The 14,986-nt window shown below is 30.2% G+C and overlaps 1 protein-coding gene across 1 annotated transcript in view; it reads right to left on the bottom strand.

The window, feature by feature from the left end:
• LOC143193300 (uncharacterized) overlaps positions 1 to 14,986 on the bottom strand; it is a 172,539-nt gene that overhangs the window by 37,379 nt on the left and 120,174 nt on the right. Inside the window, exons 2-4 of the mRNA XM_076399436.1 lie at positions 1,807 to 1,986; positions 383 to 475; positions 112 to 316 (exon numbers count right to left, since the gene is read on the bottom strand). The gene's annotated coding sequence lies outside the window, so the exon portion shown is untranslated. The remainder of the gene's footprint in view (positions 1 to 111; positions 317 to 382; positions 476 to 1,806; positions 1,987 to 14,986) is intronic.

Below are 14,986 nucleotides of genomic sequence, written 5' to 3'. Positions count from 1 at the left end.
TCTGAATAATTACACACTTTACCATAAATCTTTCGTACTCTGCAATGATATTTCCTACAGTTACCAAATATTAATTATATACTCACCTTTAATTGTTTCCACTCTCAATACTCTGTTTTGTTATTGTCAGCATTGAATCATAATCCCATATTCAGTGAGTATCACTCAAGTGAATAACTAGGCTGTTCATTGCCGATCCATCTAACAGTTCACAATTCCATCATTTGTCAATTTCTTCTTCAATATGTCTGATCAAGGTCATCCAAACCTAAGGTGATATTAACCATTCCCGTTTCCAGCATAAAGTACAATATATCTACAATTAATTATTGATAAATGTTATGACGAATAAAATCTAATCAATCCTTATACTAACGTTTACCTTTTTCCACAAACTGTTGTCATTACACTAGTTTAATTATCATCTCGCGTGACCATTGGGTATATTGGCTCCATTTTGTATTCTTTTAATTGCCTTAAAAAGAAATGTTAAATTATTTTAATTGTTTAACGAATATTATTACTGTATTATATCGAAATATATCTAAATAATATAATGGTATTTATTTTCTATGAAATAAAGTGAAGTTTAATGATTAATTTAATAAGTATTAATACATTCATTCATTGATACATTCATTGTTATTCACATTAATCGTTAAAAATAATGCATAAATAATAAGGTACTAAAAAGGTTTTGATTTTCCAAAATAAGTTTCACTCTTACTGGAAAATCTGACCAATACCCTAGGTGTCTAGAAAACTTTTGAGAAATTATTGACCAAAATCTTAAACTATACGGTTGGATTCATCATATTGGTAAAATTTTTGCTAAATCATTATACAACATCAAATATTTAATATATACTTAGTTAATCGATACTAACTAAAGATTTATTTCAGTTAATGTATGTTATGCATGTTCATATTTAAATGTGTGCTTTTGTTATTAGTTTCAAATCACAAGACATAATAGTCTGTCACTTTTATTTACATGAAAGTACTTACATTACATATCACATGTTTCTTTATATAAATCAGTTTCTATTAACTAAATATTTTTACGTTTTTACCACATTAATTCAATTTTAAGTAGATTACCATATAATTTAAAACCAAGATTTAAAATATTTTTAAACAGTTATGTTCATATTATAGTATTTTGTAATGAAATTAATATTAAATGTTATAGTTTAAGTCAGACGATTAAGATTAGAAATTTTAACCAAATATTTATAGTAAAATAAAAATATAATACAAAATACATATTAGTAAAATTATATCATAATATAGAGATTGTTAACTGCTAACAGAAATAAATAAAAGTAAATGTCAAGTTATAAATATAACATTCAATTGAGTGACTAATTAAAAATAGATTTTAATTCATTCACGACATATTGGCGAAGGAAAGGTATAAAGCTGAACATAATATAATAATTCAAATTCTTAAATGATTTTTCTTTTGTTTTATTTTTTTACAAATATTCTAAGATGGTGCTTAGCACTTAATTTAAAAACAGCAAAAATACTGTAAATATATATTATTGTAAAATATATCATTGTAAAAATACTAAATGATATGAAAATTAAAAGTATAATTATACGCTTTCCATTTTCGTGGAATGTAAATAGATACATTTTTAAAAAATCTCACCGCCAGCTTTATAAAAATGCATATATTTAACACAATTGCTACTATTTTCTAAAATCGAAAGTCTTTAGTTATTCTATTAATTCAAAAGCAAGAAAATTATTTAATTATTATTAAACAATATATTTAGCCTTAAAATAATTTTCCTGTACCTCCTCAATCATTCCGGAAAGTAATAATTGAGTTAAACGCTTGGTGCCACAGTAGTTAAGGCGGACAGGATGGTCCTTCTACTGTTGAGATGGTCTCTGAAATAGTCACCAAACCATCGCTGGTAAAAAGGAAAATTTAAGATATATTTAAAAATACTGTGGACATATATAAAGAATAAACTATTTTACACACGGGACTACTTACTGGAGGAATATTCTTTATGTCTTCATGTGTAAGGGAATGTAGAGAAGAAATATTAAGGTATCTTTTTTTATAATTAAATTTCAGCTTGTAACACAAAATCGTTCATTGGTTAAATTTTGGCGAAGGTAATTATTAATTTCCATCAATAAAAATTATTTAATAACTAATAGCACATGAAATTGATTGTTGATTCAATTTTTTACTGTATATATACAAAATATTTGATATTGATTATTTAGCGAAGGTATTTTTCAAAAAAATACATAGTATAATTTTATAAACAAAAGAAACCTTAACCTATTTATTATATTTGATAGTAACACTAAAGTAAACTAAAAATTTCCTAGTGCTTAAATTGTACTAAATATTTATGTAATGTATTCATGCCAACTATTAATTTTACAATACATAAAAAATTTGTTTTGTGGAATATCTTTTAAATCCTTCTATGATTTGATTTCACTCACGATACTGCACTGATTATACATTATGTCTTTGATGTGGTTTTTAGACTTTAAGGAGTCAGAAAATAGAAATCCCTGTAGGTATATCAGGCAAACAGGGTGGCTTGTGAATGGCATTATTCCAGTTATTGTAGAAAAACATAAACATAAGACCCAACATATTCTATGTTAGTATATTCGAATAAAATTTAATATTGATTATTTGGCGGAGGATTAATTATAGCCACACCAAATAAAATTTAATATAACCATGTTTAACAATATATTCATATAACTTTGATGTTTCATATTAATAGTTATAATAAAACATATATTAGTTATGAAATAATTTGAATATTGGGGCGTTTTGTGGTCTAGAAATTAAAAAAATGTTTTTTTGATGTTTAGTTTTTTAAAGTATATTATTTGTGTATATATATATATACTCAGGAAATCCCTTTATATTTAAATTCATATCTACTCAAAGACTTAGCTTTGCACCAGATACAGATCGGAGAACAATTATTATTGTTAGTCACTATGTTAATAATATAATATTAATTTTAATGTTTTTTATAAATTTTAAAAATTATAAATGTAATTAGCATTACCATTGGTATTGAATCTCATACATTTGCTACTACATGGAATGCAATGATGAATGAACTTCAACTGACTGTTCTGAACAATAACTTTCTTCAGCCTCTGATGAAGCTAAATCATTGCTCTTTAAAGATTGCAGAAATTTAAATTAGGAGTGGAAGAATGTTTAATGACTCTGTTAGGGATTATATTTGCCTCAATCATTACATGAATTTTTCTTTTCTAATTACATTTTTCTATCAAATTGATATAATCTAATTTATTTGAAATTTAGTGGAAGATTGGAAGAAAATTTAGAACATGAATTTTTAAATCATCGCTATGTTGAGAATTTATAAATATGGCATTTTAAGGTCTAGGTAAAATTTTTTATTTCAAAACAATAAATAGGTGGAAAAATGTCGAGCCTGGCATACCCTTTTTTGTTTTTAGTTTACTTGTAGCACTAGAATTTTTAATGTTGTTAATAAGCAATGAACATCATCCGAATGTTGGTCATGATCCTTTAATATAAATCTGTAATGATGTAACATAGTATTATGTAAATTTTTATAGAAATAAATAATATAATAGTCGTCTGTATTAGATTATCCTTATAGACCAAACGACAGCCAAGAAGTTATGCCATTATGTCGAATGCGCGGGTTAAATATTCCCATCGAATATTTAGTAATTATTATTTTATATGTATATAGATTTCTGTAGATTTCTATTTTATAGTATACATAATAATAAATATATTTTTCATATTGGACTTGAAATCTTATTAATTAAAAATTTATAATCATTAAAAAATACGAGGTGATAACAACAAATATGTTTTTTGTTTAATTTTCTTGAACACTTTGTTTTACATTAAACAAATATAATTTAGACTATTTATATATTATATTGATCAATAAGCAACTATATAATAAAATCATTTGATGAAATTGATATCAGAAAAGGTAAAAATAAAATAAATATCATTAAAGAATCAATATAATAAGGGCTTAGTTTAGTTTTCTGAACGACTATATAATATATGATGTATACCAGGTCAATTGAAAAGTCCCTGGCCTGACATATAGATGACGCTACTAGAATTAAATCCGTACGTTTCTTAGCTAACCCTAACCCTCAAAAGATGCGTGTATAAATTTGACAGCTGACGGATCATTAGTTTGTGAATTATAGCATTTTGAGTGAAGAAACTTTTGTTATTGTGAAAAAAAGGGTAAAAAGGAATTTCGCGTGTTGATAAAATACTGCTTTTTGAAGGGAAAAATACAGTTGAAACAAAAACTTTTCGCGAGTTTCCGGGCACTGCCCCAGGAAAATCTACCATCAAGGATTGGTATGCTAAGTTTAGACGTGGTGAAATGAAGATGGTGAACGCAGTGGATACCCAAAAGAGGTTGTTACCGATCAAAAGATTTAAAAAATCCACAAAATGATGTTGAATGACCGTAAATTGAAATTGAATGAAATAGCAGAGACTCTAAGGATATCAACTGAACGTGTACATCATATCAACGTGTATTATCATTCATGTAAAGTGGGTGTCGCGCGAGCTCACTTTTGACCAAAAACAACGACGAGCTGATGATTTGGAACAGTGTTTGAAGATGATCAAGCATAATAAACCCGATTTTTTGCATCTACAAGTGACAATGGCTCTATCATTTCACTCCGAAGTCCAATCGACAGTTATCCGAGTGGACTGCACACGATGAACCCGCTCCAAAGCGTGGGAAAACGCAATGGTCGCGTGGCAAGATCATGGCGTCTGTATTTTGGGATGCACATGGAATAATTTTCATTGACTATCTTGAAAAATGAAAGACCAACAACGGCGACAATTAGATAGCGTTATTGAACCATTTGAAGAACGAAATCGTCGAAAAACCGCCGCATTTGAAAAAAAAAGAAAATGCTGCTTCACCAAGACAATGCACCGTGTCACAAGTCAGTGAAAACGATGGCAAAAATCCATGAATTGGGCTTCAAATTGCTTCCTCATCCACCGTATTCTCCAAATCCTGTTCTCAGATCTCAAAAGAATGCTCGCTGGGAAGAAATTTTCGTCGAATGAAGAGGTGATCGCCGAAATTGAGGCCTATTTTGAAGTAACGAACAAATCGTACTACAAAAATGGTATCGAAAAGTTGGAAGGTCGCTATAATCAGTGTATCACCCTCGAAGGGAATTATGTTTTACTATGGTAGGCCGGGGACTTTTCGATTGATCTGTTACACGTTAAAAATAAATAATATTGCAATGGTTAATAAAAGATATTATATAACAATTAAAAATATATAATGACTCAAGTAAACAAAATTCGGTTATTTCGTTAGATTATATAATTAAAATCGACCGATGAGAAAACGAGAAGAGAATAAAAAGCGCAACATAAACAGCGCGATTGTTCCGTTATGGTGGATTCTTGCCCTGTGCCGCGTAAACGGGTTTCCACCTTCCGAATAACGCCGCAAAAGTAAGTTAAACGAAATAGTAACTGATGTAAAATTTATAACAGCGGTTCGGAACCGCTATGCAAGTTTACTTTCATCGTGAATAACGGTTGCCCGCACATCCAGCTAACAGTAAAACCCGATAGCTTTACGCAATTAATGCTATTCCCGTAACTGTAGCAGCTAGCATTCAGCTATTGTCAGAAACGCGATAATTTATAACTTATCTACATTTTTCCCACTACCTCGCACTGCCCGTACGTGGTACTTTTTTTGTTCTCTAGATTGGGTCAGCACATTGGAATAACAATAAAATTGGCTGGATGCTATGTTGCTGTATAGGTAGTAGACGTAATATTAAATATTTGTTTATTATCTGACTTGAAATGTTATTAATTTATAATTGTATAAAATATCACGACATAGTAAGTGAAAAGTTTTATATATATATATATATATATATATATCACTACATAGTATAAAACAAAGTCGCCTTTTCTGTCCCTATATCCCTATGTGGGCTTAAATCTTTAAAACTACGCAACGGATTTTGATGCGGTTTTTTTCAATAGATAGATAGATTCAAGAGGAAGGTTTATATGTATAATACATGCATAATATACTAAGGCAACATTGCTAATTTTAGAGGTTTCTAACGTGATGTCGTAAATTAACCTATTTTTTTAGGCTTATTTAGCAATTAGCAAAAACGCTGCCTAACCCTACGAGTTAGATCAAATTAATGTACTACAGTATTGTACACCATAAAAAGGTCTACAAAAAAGTCCGCGATGGTATATGTTTATCTTTTAGGGATAACCCACATTAACCATTTTTATTATTTACTTTTTACGTGAGAAAATGGCTTATTTACGAAGCTATTTTAAGCAATACGGCATTAATCCTTATCGAATTAAGTACCTTAAATACAGTGTGCAATTAATATAGATCAATATGGTTCCTTACAGCATGTAAATTAAACAAATATTTTCGGAGGTATTACAAATTTAAAATTTGCGTTTAAAAATGTGTAATGTAATAAAAATTGTATGAATTTAGATATTCCAAAGATAGCAGGAAATCTTCATAGTAAGTATAGGGGAAGAGGAATTGTTTTACTCCAAATTTAATGCGTGCAGGCCAAGGGCAGTAATGAATGAACCAAAAATACTGGATCGATTTTAATCATGTTTTCATTGAGTGACATAGGCATATATATATTTTATGCCCGTGCAAAGTCGGAGCGGGCCGCTATGTTTTTATAGACAACGTTCATATTTTTTCTGTAGTGTATTTAATTTAGTATCAGTATTGCACCCGTGCGGGTCGCTAGTATATATATATTAAATTTTCGGATTGGCCAGTGACCATTCCAGAAAACATCCGGTCTGATCCAGCCTGATTATTCGCATGACTAGGGTTAGTCCACTGTTGCCTATAAAGACATATAAACTTACAATTGCAAACATAACGTATATCCATGCCCCAGCAGGATTCGATCCCGCAACAGTAGGAAACCTGTCCATTACTGCCTTGCATGTGTTTTGCTCAGTGTTATGTGTTGGTAGAAAAAGAATTCACGTAAATAAATTTTAAACAACCTAACCTAATTTTTAAGTGCGATGACTTAGTATTCTACAAAAAAAAAACAATATTTCCTTTGGTATTATTGAGTTATTCAGTATCTACTGAAACTAATCTCCAAACATTCAAAACTGTTCCGCCTTATCGCTTTTGCGTCTGTTGCTTGTGTTGACGGTATTGAAGAAATCTACTTCTGAACATTTTAAAATACATATGGTGATGCTGCTCCATCATATCTCAATTGCCGATTATGGTTGCTGCCATCTTAAAGTGGTTTTGATAGCAGCTTAGCAGTTAATTAATCAACTATTTTCAAACGTTTACATGTGATAGGAAGCACCCAAAAAGAGCGAAAATAAATTCACCACAAAAATTTTTATCATTCTCAGCTTCATCGCTCATCTCTCAATGGTTTCGTTGCAAATAAAGAAGATTATTTTGTAGCTTATTGTGTAAAGACAGTAGATTCATGGACATAAAATCTATGAATATGGTAAGATCGGTAAGGTATAGTGAATTTCTGGCCACTGAAACTAAATAAACATGTTACTGTAAATGTTCGATGGCTATGTAACGCCATATTCTTGAAAAAAAGATCAACAACAGACATAACAAAATCATAATCTGGCGTGATTATTCTGGACCACATGTGGCAAGAGTTGTGAAGTATATATTGCTACAGCTTGAACGAGAAGTTCTGTTACACCAAAAATAATCATCAGCCATCAGCACAATATCGCAATATTGTTAAAATAATGGGAAAAAGTTCCAGAAGACGTGGAAAATATTTGTATGTATTGTATCAATTTTTTTCAATAAATATCCTTTTGAATAATAAATGTGAATAGAATATTAGAATTAGTTTTATTTTATTATACATACATATATATATATATATATATATATATATATATATATATATATATATATATATATATATATATATATATATATATATAGAAATGGCAGTAAAATAAATATTCTCTGTAGTTTTCATAAACGTAGCACAAGCCTTCGATAAAGTTTGGCACTATGGCTTCATATTTCAATTAAAGAAAATCCTCTCAGAACAAGAAGATCACTATTTTAAATCAAAAGCAATATAAGCAGGAATGCCACAAGGCAGCGTCCGGAAACCTAGGCACTAAATGCTCTATACCACTGATATACCAAAACTCGAGAAAATTACGATAGCTACATTTGCAGCTAATACAGTACTTTTAGCATTGGGCAAAATCCAAGAGACATCCATAGATATACTACAGGCAGCTAGCGATAAACTAATAAACTCGACAAAACAATGGAGAATAAATTAATAATTAAATGAGCTAAAGTCCGTTCCTAGTTTTATTAACAAGAGGCTAAACAACCCACCGTTTTGGAAATTCAATGGTTCTATGAAACTATATATAAATAGTATTAAATATTTGCGCTTGACACTAGATGTCGAATTAAAATGAAAGGAGTGTGTAAAAAACAAATGAGCCTGGCTTTATTCTTACTGGTCACACTCGACTGTAGATAATAACAAACAACTGCAAACTTAAAATACAATTATTCATCCGAATATCTGTCGAATCGGAATAGCAACTGTCGCAGCGATATATAGAACGTCCCAATCTTTTGGCTGCTGTTAACAAGCCGACTAATGTCAAATTTGTTAACGAGTAACTGGATCAGATACTTCTTATTCTCCTTATTAAGATTATATTGAGGCATTATTGGCTCCTTTGACGGTAGAATATGGAAAATTGAACTAAGAATGAATACTACAAGCCTTACACGTTACTAATTACTTCATTTTCTTTATGAAGCTCCTCTTACACTGTAATTAAACTAATGAAAATTTCATAATCATATTTAATTACAAAGGGGCTACCCAAAATAATAACGGTTGGTTCACAGAAACACCTGTCGAATTTAAAGATCACATATGTTGAGTAAAAAGGGACCACTAAAAAATAAAAGCCCAAGATACGCCAAGGGTGTATCAGTAACAAAATTTGACATATGTAATACTTATGTTGCGAGAAACAAGAACACTCTTGAATATATCACATTTTATGTTTAATCTTTCAAATAAAAAGTACTATATTCTTAAGCCCTACTTCAATTAATGTTATTCTGATTCCTTGATATCCACACATGTTTTGTGCGTTCACCGTTTTGTTCAAGTTTTTGCTTCAACTGAATTTTTTCCCTTCAAAAAGCAATATTGTATCAACACGTGAAATTCCTTTTTATAATTTTTTTTCACAATAACAAAAGTTGCTTCAATTAAAATGCTATAATTCACAAAATAATAATCCAACAGCTGTGTCAGGCCCGGGACTTTTCAATTGACCTGTTATATTTAAAAAAAAACCATTATTACAGTTATATCAAACAAGTTTAAAAATATTGCTTGTAAACGGTTTTTGATGTTACATTTTTTATATTAGAGGAGACGAAAAATGTACTAAAATGTTTTAATTTATGTCTCAACAGAAATGTCGTGTTCTATAATATTAAGTTGACTTGTGTATTCAAGATAATTTAATCTATTTATAATATTTTCTTCAAATATACGTATAATTTTTAACGACTGGCAACGTTGCAAACTCAAATCCTTATTGCGCATGCGGGGATTCTCTAGATCTAGACTCGCGTATCTTTTTAAAACATTTGGAACCTTAAAGATCTCCCATAAAGGCAATAATCCGAGAAGTGTCAATCCTTCGGATACTTTTAAACGACAACGAAGTGAGAGAGAGAGAGAGAGAGAGAGAAGAAAAAAATCTGATTTTGTCATTGAATCCGATAACCAGTCGAAAGTTCAAAGAACTCAAACGACATCGACCGCGAAACGAGCCGCTTGTTTATCTTAGAACAAATTCACTTCTTTTAATGTACAGTTATTTTTCCTGGCCGAAGAAATTAAAATTTGACGGTGATCGCGCATCGAAGGTAAAATTCGAATCGTTTACCGTTCATTTTTTTCGTTCGGATCTGTTGTGTGCGCCGTCTGTTGTTCGAACGGATCGGTCTTAATTGAATTAAAAAACGGAAAAGAAAGAGAAAATCCGCCCGGAGTTCGCTGCTGTATCTATCTGCCGTTCTTCCGATGGACAAATACTTTTAACGGTTATTCGGCAACTACCGTTATCGTCTCGGTAATAGTTAGATAATTATTACTTTAAATATAACCGAAAATAGATTTTCGACCAATTGTCAGGTTATTCACTTTATTTCGGATGTCCCATTTTGAGCGAAATATATGAAATGATAATAAACTGAAATATAAGATATAAGGAACGTATATTCCTGACCTCTTTATTAACTGATTAGTATTTAAAAATGTTTTTGGTTCTGAAAAGAATATTTTTACAAACAAGCGTCGAGCTAATATTTTGAAAACTTTTCGACAAAATCTCATTTACCACCTACATGTTCTTTTTGTTCTACTTCTTGTTAAATGAACTGAACTGGTGTGACCATGAAAAATGTTTATGAAGATAAAAAATATATGTTTTGCTATATTCTTAGCTGTATTCTTAGCTGTAGCACAAGCCTTCGATGAGGTATGGCAAAACCATATTATTCCTAAGCTACAGAAAATGTTTCCGAGACAATACACTGAACTATTTAAATCTTACATTTCAGCCAGAATATTTAAACTCAAATTAAAGGAAGTCTACTCTAGAATAAAAAAAGCTAAAGCAGATGTACTACAGGCATTGAGTAGGTGCCAATTCTTTATTTACTTTACACAAATGGAAAATATCACCATACTACAATTTCTGATGCCAAAACTAGTTTTTCTGACGCACACAATGCGCAGTTCATGTATAATCAGACCTCACAGGGACCAATAACAATAAATAATTCTATCATTCCATATAGCAACAACGCCAACAGGTCAATTGAAAATTTAATTATTAGGCCTGAAACTTATTAAATGATGTGGCAAATGAATTACTACCATAATTTATAAAATATATGAACACATTTGAACCAAAATAAAACAACTATATTGGTTAGTCGGAAGATACTCTCAAGTTAATCTAATATCATAGAGGTTGCTCTATAAGACAATAGTAAAGCCAGTTTGGACCTATGGGGTATGGGGTTGCACTAAAAATTCAAATCAACTAGTCATACAACGCTGTTAAAACAAGGTTCTTCATTTGATTACCAAAGCCTATCACTACGTAACCAACGAAGAACTGCACGATAATCTGGAAATCAAATGGATTTGCGAAATTATCCAAGATTTCGCTATTCGAAAGAACGTGGAAGCAATACAACTGCTGGACAGCGCGCGAACCAAACCATACTATAAGTTATTATACTTTTATAATTGAGGAATACATATTGATGTATTTTCTAGCACTCATCTTGCTTGTGAATTAATTCAAGTACAAATGAAAAGTAGTAATAAATTAACTTATAATTAAGATTGTACTAAGCGTATCTAAGCGTATCTAATAAAGATGTTATAAAGGAAATATACAAGAGGTTACAAATTTTAAATATTATATTATGAGAAGTTAAAATTCCAAAAGGACGCGACATTATATATCATAATGCTAAACCATATGTTGTAAAATCAGTTAAATATATATTATATGTACATACTTGGAAGATGTGACATACTTGACGATGTATGTTAAAATTACAAGATTATATATTATCAATGAAGTGTTAGATGTTAACTTAATGGTTCTTTTCCAAACCACTAAACTTACTACAAAGAGGACACGTTTTAATTAGTTAAATATTGTTAGATCATTGTGCATTCAGATGCTTTAGTGATTTATGGTTAGAATAAACTCTTTAAGACATAACCTTACTTTTTGAAATATTTATTCTGACTTTCTCTTCATATAACCACACCCTAATAATTAAGAATTCTCACTAATCATAAGACCATTGAGAATATCAGTTTTAATTTAATAGTATTATTTATTCTTGGATCTTATTTTATTAGTTTTAACAGAATTCCAGAAAAGTTTAATTGAGAGGAACCTTGGATTGATCGTTTTTCAGTCAAGTTGTCAAAGCAATTTATACTTGTTTTTTGTCTTTTCTATACATATCCTTGTTTTAATTCCTATATAAAATATTGAGATGAGTGTGGACAATGCTCCGAAATACTTTGCTTGAATACGTTTGGTTTATATTGATATTTGATTCTTGTATTACCCCATAATTACATACCATAAGTTCTCACTTCTCGTGCGATTGTCGGGTAAGTAAAGTTCTCTTTTCTTTTTAGCGTGATCTTGGAACAAATGGGGTCACATATCCATCAGCAGCGTATGGTAAATATTTGCTAAGTGATCAGTAAACATTTACATCTTCCCTCTGTTTTGTCCATTGTTAGTTTATTTAAAATATGTAAATGTTGGGTTTTTGGCCGAATTTATAACTACTTTCCAGAGGGAATACTCAGTGTCTTTATTATCTGTGAAGCAGTACGTCTCTATTTTCTCCGGGGTAGTTTATCACCGGTGGTTTGTTTTTTGGTATTGGGGGGTAATGTTCCATGCTACTTTTTCGAAATTAACTACAAATAATTCTGCATCCATATACAGTTGTTCAGTTGTTTTCATTAGAACATCAAATTGTTCATTTGTTTGTTGTTATTATTTTCTTGCGTCGAGATAATAGCAGAGTGATCTGAAAGCAACAATTAACTTCAGTTCTGATAGACCAGTACGTTGGTTTACCAGTAAACAGCAGCATATGCATTTAGTTTGTTTGATTACGTCGTATAGTAACAATTAAGGTTCCACGTCCAAATATTATATTTAATTATTCAGTTTAAGATTTTTTTATAACTACATATAATATATTATTAGTAACTTGTTAATAGAATCAACATGATTTTTGAAAAATACTTTTTATTTATTATGTATCAGTTAATAAGAATATAACTTATAATAAGAATGTATATTAGCTTTCCATGTTATTATTTTAAAATATTTTTTTAAATTAATATTTAATATTATTACTTTATTTATTTTAATATATCCCAAATTAATTAACAACTTAATCTAAAGTTAAGGTTAAAAACTTATAAACTAAACAAGTTCATGTGGTTTGGTTCGCTTCATTATTCTGATTTTCTGAGTGTTGTCCAGTAGCTGTACTGTGTCTACGCTGCTGTGGTTTAGTAACATTACTTTTTATAAAACTATTTGACTGGTCCTAGTATAATTCTTCATTAGTTATGTAGCGATAGACATTAGTATTTAATTGAAGAACTTTGTTTTGACATCGTTGGATTACTAGTTGGTATGATATTTTAGTGCAACGCCATAAGTCGAAATAGGCTTTATTTGTTCACTTTAGTTTTTTAGTTTTTACAATTCATTTAATTTTAAGTCTGATCTGCTCTGCTTTTTGTTTAATGTGATATTCTTTAATTTATCCTGTCATTAAGATGTATGCCGAGTTATTTCACTGAATCTGCTTGAGGAATCAGTCATCTGTGAAATGATTTAATTAGGTTTTTGCCATGTCGTGTGAAACGTGTGTCGTGACAGGTTTGAAGCTATTAAGATATATTTTACAGTCTCTACTCCATATTTTAGGTCTTGTTGAAGAATAAGTGGGAGTACTTAATCTTTTTCTACTAATGCGGAGGCTAGGACTATTGCGATAATTATTATATTTCAAAAGATCTTCAATACTTATTAATATTGAATAATGAGACTACCGCAGTGGTCAAGACGAGTTCCACTAGTCTTCAGTTCATTCTTCAAATCCTACGTCAAGCACTTTGTTCACACCAGATAAATTCAAATTGGTATGAAGAGTAACAAACAAACTAATTAGTATAAAATAGTATCAATTAAAAATTATCTACACACTCAATGTTATCTGTATCAATCTCAGTTTCAAATACATACATATATTTTTATAATACACTGTATGTTTCTCTGCTTGTCAATCTGGTGCGACTTTATCTGATGTAAGTTACATTTATAAAGATCAACAGACCCAAAAAAATTACAAATCATTTTCGAACTTACATTTCACTATTAATTAGATTGTCTTCTAAATGAGATTAATCACAAAATCTGATATTACACGCGAATGTGTTCAACCACTCCATATATTTTCAATAGGATTTAAATCAGGGCTAATGACCGGTCAAGGTAAGGCGCAAATAATATTTTGGTGAATGTTGATAATTATTTAAGTTGGAACGTTACATTCGCGAGCAGTCCAAATTGAATTACTGAATGTACATATTTGGTAATATGTAAATTGGATTTATTCTTATCCGGATTCCTTTCAAAGCGGTTAATCATTCCTTTAGCCGCAGTTTTTCCTTGTAAAATAGTTCAGTCAATTTATGATTTGAGATATTGCATCTATATTTACGTTATCTCTTTTACATTGACTCATTACTAATTACTATTAAAGGTTATATATGATTCGCGTTAATTTGCCAAGATGTAAATAATAATTGAACTGTTATAATACATACTATACACTCATAAAATTTCTTCTGAATATCTTTCAGTAATACTGTTCTTATTTTCACTGTATTCTCATATTCATCGATAATTCAAATTTAATATAACTAAGGTTGAAACTTGTATAAGATGATTCCCATATAAAACTCATAAAAATAGTTTATAATGCCTGATAACAAATAGTTTCTATTAATATACTAATCAATTTATTTGTATTAACATAGAAGAAAATGAACTTGTAAACTCCTTTGTGGTTATTTACTACTTTTTTTTGCCTGGAACCGGGTAGGGGAATCCTGTTACGGATACCTGGTCGGGAAGACCCGCAGGAATAAGCGAGTTGGACTGGTTATGTGGAGACTGCTTCTGGGCTACCCACTAAACCCCACCCTATCAGTTGATCCAGCGACCCTAACTGATACT

The sequence above is a fragment of the Rhynchophorus ferrugineus genome, unplaced genomic scaffold (assembly GCF_030347505.1).
Source record: "Rhynchophorus ferrugineus isolate W39M unplaced genomic scaffold, kcgeb_rfMv2 rfM3, whole genome shotgun sequence".
Classification (NCBI taxonomy): Eukaryota; Metazoa; Arthropoda; class Insecta; order Coleoptera; family Curculionidae; genus Rhynchophorus; species Rhynchophorus ferrugineus.
This window is presented reverse-complemented; position numbering and strand designations above follow the sequence as displayed.